General features: G+C 48.6%; 1 protein-coding gene across 1 annotated transcript in view; it reads left to right on the top strand.

Annotated features, from left to right (window-relative positions):
* The window catches only part of Adamts14 (ADAM metallopeptidase with thrombospondin type 1 motif 14), a 78,773-nt gene that overhangs the window by 28,846 nt on the left and 35,724 nt on the right, over nt 1-14,203 (top strand). The window lies entirely within an intron of this gene.

Raw genomic sequence — 14,203 nt, 5'->3', positions numbered from 1 at the left:
GCTGCCAGTGCTAATGTCTCAGGCCTGGAGCTCCTCAGAGGGTATGGGGGAATGACAGATTGTAACCTAGCCCAGGGGAGCATGGCTGTGGACACACCTCTCTCCTTGGAGTACTGACCACTCCACCCAAGTCTATAAACTGCAGGTCCAGCTAGGACCATGACACTGGGTGTAGTAGTATATGTGTGTATGTGTGTGTGTGCGTGATATATATATATATATATATATATATATATATATATATATATATATACACACATATACACGACACATACATATACAAGAATCTGTTTGACCAAACCAAAATTTCCAGCTTTGGCCATTCTTTTGAGTAAGTTGCTCCAAGTGACAGTCCTACCTCACACCTGAGGATCTTTTCAAGTCCTTCCTCTTGCCTTGTCTCAGGCACAAGGCGGGAGAGAAGAAATCTCCCGAAACACATCCCTGCATCATCAGTTGTGAAATACCACCCCTCAAAAGGCCATTAGAGACCAGGCTTCAACTGACCCAGTAGCACGTAGATTCCACCCCACAAGAGACCTGCAAATTCTAGCTGGACCTTCATATGTGCGTGTGTGTGTGCATGTGAGTGTGCGTGTGCGTGTGCATATGAGTGTGAGTGTGCGTGTGTTACAGAGTGCTCATGAGAGGTCAGAGGACAGTCTGTGGGAAGTCTGTTTCAGGGATTGACTTTAGATTCTCATGCTTGGCATGAGTGCCTTCACCTGCTGAGCTATCTGTCAGACACTCCAATGGGTTGTTGTAGTTGTTGTTGTTGTTGTTGTTGTTGTTGTTGTTGTTGTTGTTCTTCTTCTTCTTCTTCTTCTTCTTCTTCTTCTTCTTCTTTTTTGTTTTTTTTTTGTTTTTGTTTTTGTTTTTTCAAGACAGGGTTTCTCTGTGTAGCCCTGGCTGTCCTGGAACTCACTCTGTAGACCAGGCTGGCCTAGAACTCAGAAATCCACCTGCCTCTGCCTCCCAAGTGCTGGGACTAAAGGCGTGTGCCACCACTGCCTGGCGGGTTCTTTCTTTTTTTTATTGAGCATTTAAAAAATATTTATGTATTGCTGAGTGGTAGTGGCACACACCTTTAATTCTAGCACTTGGGAAGCAGAGGCAGGCTGATCTCTGAGTTTGAGGCCAGCCTACTCTACAGAGTGAGTTCCAGGACAAACGGGGCTAACACAGAGAAATCATGTCTCAAAAAAACCACAAAAGATTATTTATTTTTTTATTTTATGTGCATTGGTGTTTTGCCTGCATGCATGTCTGTTTCAGGGTGTCAGATCCCCTATAACTGGAGTTAGAGACATTGTGAGCTGCCGTGTGGGTGTTGGGAATTGAACCCAGGTCCATCTGGAAGAAGTCAGTGCTCTTAGCTGCTGAGCCATCTCTCCAGCCTCTCCAGTGGATTCTTAAAGTCAGGAAAGCATGGAGATGAGGGGGTTGGTGGTTGTTGCTCAGTCAGGCTCCAAAGATCTGTCTTTATGGTATGGAGCTCTCCATGGGGATTTCCTGTGATCCCCGTTCCTAGAAATCGCTGCTGTTTCAGTAAGGGACATTCCAGAGGTTTCTTGCTCTTTCTGTTCAACTAAAGATATTTTCATCTTAAAGTATTCTAACTACTCTGGGTTAGAGGTGGGTCTCCATTGTCCAGGAGCTGCCCCCCAGGACATTCATGGATATCCTGGAGGGGCCTTGACTCTCTGCTTCATCATGAGGCTACTGCTTATGGTGGGATCCATGTGTGTGGGTTCTGGGATGAGAGGTGGGCTCAAATGGTCAGGGGATGAAGGGTGTGTTCTCGGGGGCTGTTGCAGAAGGGGAAACTGGGAGATTCAGGGCTGAAGCAAGATGACTAGGAAGGTGAAGGAAGGCTGAGAAGACAGACAGGAATGGGGTCACCACCCAGATGTAGGGCTTCCCTTGGACACAGGAAGAGACCATGCATTTTTGTTGTTGTTGTTTTAAATTTATTTATTTTCTTTTATGTGACTGGGCATTTTGTCTGCATGTATGTCTGTGCACCACCTGTGTGCCTGGTGCCCTGGTAGTTCAGAAGAGGGCATCGGGTCCTCTGAAAATGGAGTTATGAATGATTATGAGCTGCCATGTGGGTGTTGGGAACCTAAGCTGGGTCCTCTGTAAGAGCAGCAAGTATTCTTGAACCTCTGCACCGTCTCTTCATCTCCAGTTGTTCTGAGATCAGATCTTGCTAAATAACTCAGGCTGGCGTTCCTTTCCTTCATTTCCCTTTTTCTTGTCCGAGGAAACTGAACCTAGAGCCTTGCATAGACTCTGACCCCAGCTCCTTCACTTAACTCTTTATTTTGACACAGGATCTTGCTAACTCGCCCAGGCTGGCTTTGAGCTCACCTGTGAGTGCCAAGGTTATAGACTGTGCCATCAGCTCATCCAACAGTGAGGAGAAGGAGGCCTTTGGATGAATCATAAAGAGGGCATTCCTTTTCGAGGCCAGAGTACTTCTGAAACTTGCTCAGTGAGGTGTGATGCGTTTAGAAGGATCTGGCAAAACCCTCAGATGGGGATCCGAAAGAGAGTGCTGTCGGCCTGTCAAGGAAGGGGTAGGAAATTCTCTCTTAGACCTGGTATGTGGAGGCCTGGGTCCTGTTGCTCTTCTTCCCAGGCCCTTTTCCACATCCTCGTATTTTACTGTTAGGTAAAGGAGGCCTGTGGCCCACCCTGGCACTCTTGGTGTGCCCAATTACTATGCTTTGATTTTTGACCCTTGACCTATGTCTTATACCCTTGGCCAGGAATCACTGTCAGCTTCCACTAACAACAATGCTCTGAGATGCATCTTTGGAGACTGCTGTGTGGCTAGCCTGGGCTTATTCTTTCTTCCCTCCCTCCTTCTCTTTTTTCCTCTTCTTCCTCCTCTTCCTCCTTCTCCTCCTCTCTTTTTGCTTGTTTATTTTTGATATGGTATCTTCCTGTGTTCTCTAGACTGACCTTGAACTTAGTATGTGGCCCAGGCTGGCCTTGAGCTATTGATCTCCTGCCAACCAATCCCAAGTGCTGCTACCGCAGGAATGGGCCACTCTGTCCAGCTTTCATTCAGTGCCATAGGCTGGGCTGCTTGCTTGTTGCTGGCTTGCCCTATGGATAGGAAACACAGGGCCTTGGATGGTGCAGCTAAGGCATGTTTCCCATGGAGCCTTGCTTCTATAGTGGGGAGCCTCAGCGCACCCACACAGGCTTAAGGGATTGTTATGACACACACCTGCCAAGTAGGTTATGTGGAGCTCTGACTTCCCTTAAAAAAGGATGGTTAGCTAGACTTCCTGCCCCTGGAGTAGGCAGACGAGCAGCCGACAGCCTCACTCTCCTATGAGACCCAGAACACATCCTTCTCATTGTGTGGGTCTTTTATTTGGCTGGGATGCTGGAAGCACAGACAGCCCTGGGGGAGGCTTCATGGACCCAGGACACAGGTGTCACTTTACTTTTGCCTTGAAGCTCTGCCTACCTGAGGCCTTGTCTCTGCCAGGCTGGCCTGGTGAGATCATGGGGGATATCTGGTTGCCAGGCTGGATGTTCTTATTGTGCTAGTGTGTGGGGGCTGGGTGGGACAGAGAGTCAGGGCAGATTCAGAATGAGGTAGTTACCATCAGCCAAGGAGATTCTGGCCCCAGAGTGGCCAAGGCTGCAGAGAGTGGCAGGCCTTTCATGCCACGCCTGGCCTGCTTGTCAGGTTAATTCTGCATTCACTTGGGTTGTGCTAGAAAGATCTAGAACTACTGATGATAGGCAAGGGGTACCATCTCACCTGATGGTGGACTTTGGGTGCCTTTTCTTTTTCTGTGCCTTCGTTGGCCCTTTTCTCTGGTTCATTTCCTTAGGGTTTCTTCAAATTTCAATGCCAGGCAACCCTTTGAGACCCTGAAACATGAGACGTTATTTTCAGGACTTAGCGTGCACTTGCTGGGAGCCTGTCAACAGAGTTAGCCTCTCATTCTCAAAGCTTCAGTCTGGCTGCACACAAAAAGAAAGTCTCAGTCCCCTGAAATAACCAGAGACTCACTGAGGATAATGCTGAGGGGGCTCAAAGGAGGCCAAGACCTGAGAGGCAGGATCACCTCTGAGCATTGTGTGGCTGCCTTGTCTCTCTCCCGTCCCCATCGCTGTAGCCTTGTGAGGTCGCAGCTATTACCTCCGGGGCTTGGAGGAACTAAGAAACCCGCTTGGAATCTGAACAGTGACAGAGCCAGGCTTTAAACTAAGATCTGTCTGATTCCAGTGTTTATGTTCCTTACCTAACACAGCTGCCATTGCAGAACTCGACAGGCAGTTGTGCTAGAAAGGGGAGAGGGGAGAAGGGAGATCGGTGGCCTGGCCTAATTATGTGCAGAGGGTGCACACACATACACAAAAGCACGCACGTGCGCCAGTGCGTGCATGCGCACATGTGTGCCCTCCCACATGCCTGTGCACACAAACCCAGCACTACCTTAAAATGGGTTTGCTTTCGACTTTTAACAACAAAACAAAACAAACAAACAAACGAAAATACAGTGGGGTTTGGGAGAGAGAGAGAGATGAAGGACGTGAACGGAGCCAAAGAGAAGGAGTAGGCAGCTTTAGGTTGTATTTCTATAACACCTGAAGGAGGTGGGATGCTGCCAGCATCTCATGGGTAGAGAGACGAGGGAGGCCCCAGAGTATCCTACTGTGCATGAGGCAGCTCCCCACAACCAGCGTCAAACTGTCCAGGGTGGTAGGTGAAGCCTCTGCTCTAAGGGATTTGCCTTTGTTGCCACACACAGGTGTGGATATTTTCTAAGCCTTCCCACTGGAGAGGTAACAGCTCTCACCCACTAGGAAACACAACACACAGATGCTCCCCACCCCAGCACAAAACACGTGTTAGTAACAGGTGAAGAGGACACTACTGTCCCCAGAGCACTTTTTTTCCCACATGACATTCCACTTCATCAACCACAGAGGGGACTCCCGACATTCTATTTCTGGGGTGGTGTAGTGGGTTCCTGAAGTAGAAGGCCATTTTAAACTAACAGATGTCACTGGCTAAGCCCAGGCTCCGAGCGCTGGACATTTGTCTCCTTTTGTCCTCCACACCACAGAAGTGCACAGTGGACTCCAAAAGCTGAGTTCAGGAGACAGGAAGCGTTGAGGTTTGCCAGGCCTCCTCGTGCCTCTGTTTATATGCAGACAGGCCTGCCTGGGACATCAAGGCTGCTGTGTTTCAGAAATAAGTTGTGGGGTTTAAATGCCGAGCATTGTGGGCTGATGAAAAGGAGCCTGTTGGGCTGGGCGGGGTCTGTCCCTGTGCCCTCGGAGCCTCCCTGCACAAACAACCTGGATATGAGGTGGGCCAAACAGCTTGATCCCAGGGGAGCTGTGCAGGCCAGCCCTTGGGTTCTGGGGAGCCTTGGAGACACCGCATCCCTCAGTGTGTGCTGATTGGCAGAGAGAGGACACCGCTCACTGGGAGCTCATGCCAGCCCTGTGAAATATAAGGTCATGGTCATGAGCTTGGACCAGGGGACAAGTTAGGAGAGTCAGCACTCTCTTTTTACCCTCTTGCTGGTGACTGGAGGCAGGCAGGGCTTGCTCGTCTGGAACATAAGGAAGTGTGGTACCTTGGCCAGATGTGCTCTGACTTAGGAGATAGGTTTGGGTCTAGGCTTGGCTAATGTGTGGGTCAGGCTGAGGACTAGGGAGACAGACTGATGGTGGTGAATCTATCCTGGACTACTTAGTAAAACCCTACCCCTTCCCTCTGAATACAAATGAAATATATATACATATATACATATATATATGTGTGTATATGCATACATATGTATACATATATACACACATACATATATATATATATATATATGAGTGTTCTTTAAAGTCCCTGAGTAGTTCTCCACAAAATCATTAAAGCCACCAAAAGCCAGAAAGGGCTGAAAAACTGGCAGACATGTGACCTGATTCATTATTGTATCCTGGATGAGATTTCTCCAGCAAAATCAGACATTAAGGAGACATTAGAGAAGCCAGGGTGATATGCAGACTTGAGTTAAGAATTGCCTGCCAGTGTCAGTTGGCTCATCCTGATAACTTTAACCACAACATGCAAGATGCCAGTAGTGGGGGAAATGGGTATCGGGTGTATGGGGTGTCCCTACTGCCCTAGCAACCTCTCTGCAAGCCTTACAAGTTATGTATCTCTTCTCTGGAATTCTTGAGACCAGAAGGTTTGAGGTTTAGAATGTTTGCATATCAGCAACTCCAATCTTGGGGAGAGGGTTCAAGTCTCAACCTGAAGTACTCATAGATTTCATGCTCACCTTAGATACACAGCCAGAAGGTAATTTTACACGTTATTTTTAGTGCACCTGAATTTTCGACAGTGACCCATCACAAGCCCAGGTGTGAAATTTTCCACATAGAATGTAGCACTGGCATTCAAAAAAAAAAAAGAGCTGGAAATTATAGCCCATTTTCAGATTTAGGATGTTCAACCAAGAAGGTAGAGGCTAAGGTCACCTACACAATTCTTGGGGATGACAGACCTGGGCTGCTCTCAGCTCTGGTCACAGGAGCTCCTTTTGCAAGGCACAGCAGTCAGTGGGGAGATGATACCTGGTCACAGTGCTAACAGTATGACACTTGAGTGCTCAGCCCTAACTAAACAGAACATCCTTATCAACCCCACTACCAAGGCACAGGGAACATCTCAGAAGAGTAGGAAGATGTAAGACGGAGGAATGGGGGAGGTACGGGTGAAATGCCCCTGGACATGAACTACTTCGAGTGTGGCCACCTGCACAAGATTGGTACAAGAACAAACCAGTCAAAATCCCTACACAGATAGGGCAGGCTGATGGTCTTCAGGGCCCTGCCCCATATTGAGGAATCGTGGCAGGGAATAGTCACGGGGAAGTGGAGAATCATTCTTTTTTGAAGATGTGTCCACATGCTCCATTGGATGGCTCCATACCCATGTGCATATGGATATCATAACTAGACTTAGTGGGTTACAGAGAGAGAGAGGGGGGGGGAAGTTGGAGAAGATGTGCTCCAACGGTATGAGGAGAGTTGGAGGGACATGAGGGAAAAAAGTGGTCATATTTCATTGTATACATGTTTGAAATTCTTTTAAAAAGCAAGCTAGCAAGTAGAGAGGCAGGCAGGGCTGCCTCTTCTGTCTGGGATGGTTGCTAGGATTCAGGCAAGGACTTGATGCAGAGAGGATCCGGGTGGGCTGAGCCAACATTTAAGTGGCAGCTGGTGCCTTTGTGTCTGTGTGAGCGCAGGTGACCTTAGGCTCTGGGGTCTTGCTTCTTGGCACCATGCCTACTCCCATGGCTTGAAACCTGACTGATCCCTCTGACGGAGGTAGACCATCTATTCTGTGGCTCCTTTGAGCATCTCAGGAGAGAAATGCATAATGCTTCCCGCCCGCCATGCTCCATGCAGCTCTCTTCCCCCGCTCTACCAAGGAGAGGCTGGTGTTGGTGTGGAACAGGGAGGAAGGCTGCCCACAGCCCTCTCATTGACTCCTGGGCACCTGGTTTACCTCTCTAGCTACAAACAAGCTGGGGCTCTCCTGCCTCAGGCTCAGAGTCTGAAAACGTGGAGTTCTTCTAGCATAGGGCTGTGGGCACCTGACACAAGGAAGAGGAGGAAGAGGAGGAAGAGGAGGAAGAGAAGGAAGAGAAGGAGGAGGAAGAAGAAAAGAAGGAGGAGGAAAAAGAGAAGGAGGAGGAGGAAGAAGAAGAGAAAGAGGAGGAGGAGGAAGAGGAAGAAGAGGGGGAGGAAGGGGAGGAAGAGGAAGAAGAGGAGGAAGAGGGGGAGGAAGAGGAGGAAGAGGAGGAAGAGGGGGAGGAAGGGGAAGAGGGGGAAGAGGAGGAGGAAGAGGGGGAGAGGAGGAGGAGGGGGAGGAAGGGGAGGAAAAAGAAGAGGAGAAAGAGGGGGAGGAAGAAGGGGAGGAGGAGGAAGAAGAGGAGGAGGAAGAAGAGGAGGAGGAAGAAGAGGAGAAGGAGGAAGAAGAAGAGGCAGGAACTGAAGCAGAGTTCCTACACTGTTAATGGCTCACTCCCCATTGCCTGCTCAGCCTGCTTATCTGCCCTAGGGCCACTTGCCTAGGGGTGATACCATCCACAGAGGGCAGGGCTTTCCCAGTCAATCACTAATTAAGAAAAGTCTCCCCTAGGTTTGCCTACAGACCAATCTGGTGGGGGCATTTTCTCAGTTGAAGATCTTTCTTCCCAAATGACCATAGCATGTATCAAACTGACATTTAGAAAACCTAGCCATCACAGCAAGCCCACAGACCCGAGTTCAAATCCCTGGTACCCACATAGAAGAACTGGGCATGCCCTTTAACCTCAGCACGATGGGAATCGGATACAGGAGGATCACTGGGCCTTCCTGGCTGCTATCTTAGGTTTAGATTCAGGGAGAGCCCCTGTCTCAAGGGAATAAAGTGGGGATCGAGAGACCAGAACACCTAGTGTCGTTCTCTGTCATGAGCATGTACACTTGCACATGGAGCACACACACAGACTTGCACACACATACCTGTGTCCACACACACACAAACACACACAAGAGGAAGAAAAGACTACAAGAAAGAAAGAGAATCTTGTTTTCTTGCTTATGAGATGAGAATAGTTCTCTAAGGTGTTTGGGAGCTGATGAACAAAGCCTGGCACACAGTTGTTGTTCTGGGAGTGGCAGCTCACCCCTGCAGCACAGCACTCTCCACCTGTCCCCTCCCCTCTGTCGGTTTGTCTCCCCTTGGCATCCTGACCTTTGCTTGTTTTTCTCGTACACACCCGGTGACTATCTCAGGCCAACAGTTGATGTCAAAACCCTAACCTAGTAGACCTGCCAAGGGTGGCCTTGAACTAGGTTCAGAGGTGAGAAGCAAGGAAAGCCATGCACTGTTCTTCCTGCCCCGTGGTTGTGCCTTGTCCAACCGTGAGAAGCAATTTCAGGTTGCTCCCTGATGACCTCTCTCCACAGCCGGAGGTTGAGAGTGCTGGGCCAAGCCCTGGGTGTGTAGCCAGGGTGGAGCTTGTCAGGGGGCCCCTGTGGATACCCCCTGGCTGTGGCACCCTGTGCAGGGGTAGATTCTGCCAATATGGTGGTCCTATCCAGGCATTTTTCTGGCCTGTGTAGAACCCTGAGGCAGTTCCAGCTGAATCACCCCTGAGCTCCCGACTCCAGGGCCAGGACTGGCAGGGGTATATGCAGGTAAGCATGCCAGGACCCAGAGGACTGGACCAGGGAGCTTGGGAGGACAGAGCCTACCCTGTCTACCCGTGTTCTAGGCTGGATGGCAGTCGGAACAAGAGTCTTTGAAAGCCTTGATGAGTAGAGCTAGCCTGCTGAGCAAGTGACAGAAATGAGTATGGCTGTCCCTCAGTGTCCCCAGGACCCCACCCTGAATCTCCACATCAGTAAATGCTCAAGTCTCCTTTGTAACCTATACCCTCTCTCTTTCCTTCTGTCTCTCCCACCCTGACCTTTGTCCTGGCTATGTTTCTCTCAAGTTGACACAAGCTTGAGTTATTTGGGAAGTGGAACAAACCCCAGTTGAGAAAACGACTCCATCAGATTGCCTGTAAGCACATGTGTAAGGCATTTTCTTGAGTGATGATTGATGGGGGGGAGGGCCATGCCCACCGTGGTTGGCTCCATCCCTAGGCTGGTGGTCCCGGGTTCTATAAGAAAGCAGGCTAAGGAAATCATGAGGAGTGAGCCAGAAAGCCAGTGTTCTTCCATGCCCTCTGCTTCAGCTCCTGCCTTTAGTTCGGGCTCTGATTCCCTTTCATGATGGCCTGTGACCAGGACATGTCATCTTAAATAAACCCTTTTCTCTTAAGTTGCTTTTGTTCATTAGGACGGGATTGAACCAGGGCCTTCCGTGTGCCAGACAAGCATTCCAAAGCTGAGTGGCAGAACCCTCAGATACGTAATTACAGTGTCTCAAGATGACTTTGATTAACAGGTTTTTAAAGATTTACTTTTATTTCATGCTTATGGGTCTTTTGCCTACACATCTATGCACCACACACATGCAGTGCCCATGGAAACCAGAAAAGGGAACAGGGCCCCTGGACCTGGAGTTACAGATGGTTGTGAGCCACTGTATGGATATCAGGATTCGAACCCAAGTTTTCTGGATGAGCAGCTAGTGCTCTAACCACTGATCCATTTCTCCAGCCCTGCAGATGACTTTGAACAAATGAATACAGTGTAAGCGCTGAGCACACAGCTGCCAGGCATATTGGTTAGGCAGTAGTGACAAAGAGAAAAAAACCCAGCATGTGTTTCATATATACAGTTTTTCTTAGATTTTCAGTTCACAGATGGTTAAGTCTACAGGTGCAAAGCCTTCCGACATGGGGCTGGCTGCCACATGCAGGATTCAGACAGAATTTTCAACAACCCCACTTACTAGAGGACACATGGGAGAAGACAGTAACCCAGGAATCCCTCCAGATGCCTGGAACCCAGGATAGACCTCAGTGTCTCAGTTGTCTCTCTCTTCATTTTGTCCTTGGGGCAAGCTGTGGAGTGTGGAACACTGAGGTAGTTGAATGGTATGTGGCTCTCCTGTCACCCTTGGGTCGCCTCAGAGTCCACATACAGTACTGACCCCAGCCCTGTGTAGGAGAAAGCCTGTGTCCTGGTTCTGAGAGGCCTTAAAAGTCAGATTAAGGGTCACTTCTCATGGGGCTGGAGAGATGGCTCAGGGGTTAAGAGCAGTGGCTGCTTTTTCAGAGGACAGGGGTTTCATTCCCAGCAACCACATGGCAGCTTGCAACTGTGTGACTCCTGTTCCAGGGAACCTGACACCTTCGCACAGACATTCATGTAGGCAAAACACCAATACATGTGGAATAAAAATAAATACACAAATAAATAAGAGTTATTCTCATGGGAGCTGGAGAGATGGCTCCGTGGTTAGAGTATTGTCTGCTCTTCCAGAGGATCTGTGTTTGAATCCCAGCATCCACATGGCAGCTTACAGCTGTCTGAAACCCCAGTCCCAGAAGATACAATGCTCTCTTTTGCCTTCTTCATGCAATGGGCATGCACTTGGTGTAGAGTCATATGCTGGCTTATACACACACATGCAGACTCATACACATACAGGCTCATACACATATATGTAGGTTTATACATACATATACTTGTAGACTCATATACATACATGCAGGTTTGTACATATACATGCAGGCTCATACATATACACACATGGAGGCTCATATATGAACATGCAGGCTCATACACATATATGCAGGCTCATATATATACATGCAGGCTCATACACATACACACAGGCTCACACACATACATGCAGGCTCATACATATACATACAGTCTCATACATGTACACACAGGCTCATACACATACATGCAGGCTCACACACATACATGCAGCTTCATACACATACATGCAGGCTCATACATACACATACATGCAGGCTCATATACATATATGCAGGCTCATACACATATATATAGGCTCATACATACATATACATGCAGGCTCATATGCATACTTGGAGGCTCATACGTACATACAAGCTCATACATACATACACGCAGACTCATACACATACTCGCAGGCTCACACACATACATGCAGGTTCATACATATACACGCAGGCTCATACATATACACACAGGCTCATACACATACATGCAGGCTCATACATATACACACAGGCTCACACACATACAGGCAGGCCCATTTACATACACACAGGCTCATGCACACATATGCAGGCTCATACACATATATGTAAGCTCATACATACCTATACTTGTAGACTCATACACTTACATGTAGGCTCATACATATACATGCAGGCTTGTACACATAAGAGAGTTCACTTCCTCGCAGGTAGCTGTGAGCTGACAGTGAAGTATTGTGAGGTTTGAGTTCTTTGGGTTGGGTGTGTGGCTGATAGAGGCTGCAGTCCCCGCAGGGTAAGCCTCGGGCTTGTGGCACGCAGGTTAAGGAAAGTGCCTTCCCTATACAACAAAACACTGTCTTTCTATGAAGTCTTTGCTCTGGAGGATGGGGGAAACTTGGCCCTGGGTGTCTCCATCATGTCTTGCGGGAGGAATTGGCAGGGTCTTTGTGTCCGCAGCAGGCACCAGGCTTTGATCTCTGTACTCAGTTGGATCTAGTACTAGGCTTTGGTCTCAGTACTCCGTTGGATTCAGACACAGGCGCCAGGAAAGCTGATGGTGGAACCCAACGCTGACTGCTCTGAGGTTTGCACATTCATACAGGGGCCACTGCCAGCTCTGGGCATTGGGAGGATGGCCTGGGCTGGGCTTTCTTCTGAAGGCAGCTTCTAATACATGGCTCTGAGCCCATAATCTAGTCCTTTGCTGGCTCATCAGGTCTCCAGTTTCCCTCCTGCCCCCCACCCTGGACTCCCAAGTGCGGACTTAGAAGAATGATTCCTCACTGTCTAGTGGACAGTGGACAGCTGCCCCTTCATGGCCTGTGGGTTAGTTACTTTCTATATTCGTGAGAAAGAGCTGGTATATAAACAGCAGAGGACACAGAAATGGTGAGACATGGACAGGCATGAAACCATCCCACTCCCAGGGAGCCATGCTGGCAGGCGTCAGAGGGACCACTAAGTGTCACTACAGTGCCTCTGGACTTGTGTGGCTCATTTGTGGTTCCCAAACATTTATATAGGGCGGCCTGCTACCAGCCATTTGTATTTCCATTCTGCAGAAAAAGAAACAGGTTCTAAGGAGCTTTGTACTGTGCCCCAAGCCAGCTGGGTGATCAGGACAAAACAGAGCTGAGGGGCAGAGGGCCAGGGTTCTACTCCCAGCACCAGCCTCATACAGCCATCTGTAACTCCAATCCCAGGGGATCCAACGCCACCTTCTGGCCTCTGTACAGGCAAAACACTCATACATAGGATTACAAACTAACAACAAAAGCAAAAAAGCAAAAAGCCAAAAAAACCAGAGCTGGGATTTGAACCTGGGACTCCAAGTAGCTACTTTATTATTGCCTACATTGAGTGGCTGTGGAACACACACATTTCATAAGACTCTCAGCTGCTGCCTAGGATTGTCACAGCACTAGTGGCATGCTCTAGGCAGACACCAGGAATCACAGTTAAAGATGCAGAACATTTTTTCCGGGAAGCCAACAAAGCACAAACATGTTCAGTGTGACCCCAACTTTGTAAAGTAGCACACGGGCCTGCACATGTGACAGGAAGTGAGCAGACTATGGTCATTATTTAGTCGGTTGCTAAGTGATTTAATTTGCTTCCTGTGTATGTGTGTGTTTACACTGAAATATTGTGTTTGTTTGTTTTAACTTTTTTTTTTAAAAAAAAGCCTTTGTGCCGGAGTGGGTGTGGGGTGTGTGTGTGTGTGTGGGTGTGGGTGTGTGTGTGTGTGGACTGTCAGCCCTTGATTTTCATCCTGTTTGAGACAGAGCCTTTTTCATTGTTCATCACTGCAGACACCAGGCTAGCTGGTCTACACACTTAAGGGGATTCTTCTGTCTCTATCTCCCATCTCCCTATAGGAATTCTTGGATTACAAAGGCATTGCACTATTTCATCCTGCTTTTACTTAGATAAAAGAATTTTACCTAAAAACAAAAATTAAACAAACAAAAAAAAGCAACAATGTGTAAGGGGTTAATTCAGGGTGTGGGCATCCTTAGGAGAGGGTGGACTCCTAAGGAAGGGTTCCTGAATTCCTCTCTGTTCAGGCCTCCTGACAGGAGAGTGTCTGAGACTGGCTTTCTGGATGCGGCCGGTGGAGAACTGCCTCAGTCTCCCAGGCCCTGAACCCATGAGACAAAAGAGTTGTTCTGAACTAAGCTCCTCCCCCTTGATAGAATCTGAGAACATCCAGGGTACCCAGTGCAGGTCTGATCGGAGAGATTTGGTGCAAAGACTCTGAGTTTTTAACATGCTCTTGGGCGATTCAGTTGCTGCCCATTCAAAGACCGATGAACACTGCCCTATTCTGGGGATTTGCCTTGGAGGAGGGTCCCAGGCTGGGGCTTCACTGTGCAGACACCACTGGGCAATGCCATTCCAGAGGTAAATTAGAAGTATGTAGAGATGGAACGTCAGGAAGCTTCAAAGCCTTGAGTCAGGTGACCTCCGGAAGAGACTCTTCAGAGGTGGACGGATGAGCGTCTTGGTCAGAA

The sequence above is a fragment of the Arvicanthis niloticus genome, chromosome 20 (assembly GCF_011762505.2).
Source record: "Arvicanthis niloticus isolate mArvNil1 chromosome 20, mArvNil1.pat.X, whole genome shotgun sequence".
In the NCBI taxonomy this organism is placed as follows: Eukaryota; Metazoa; Chordata; class Mammalia; order Rodentia; family Muridae; genus Arvicanthis; species Arvicanthis niloticus.
The sequence above is the reverse complement of the archived record's forward strand: the minus strand, read 5'-3'. Positions and strand labels throughout refer to the sequence as shown.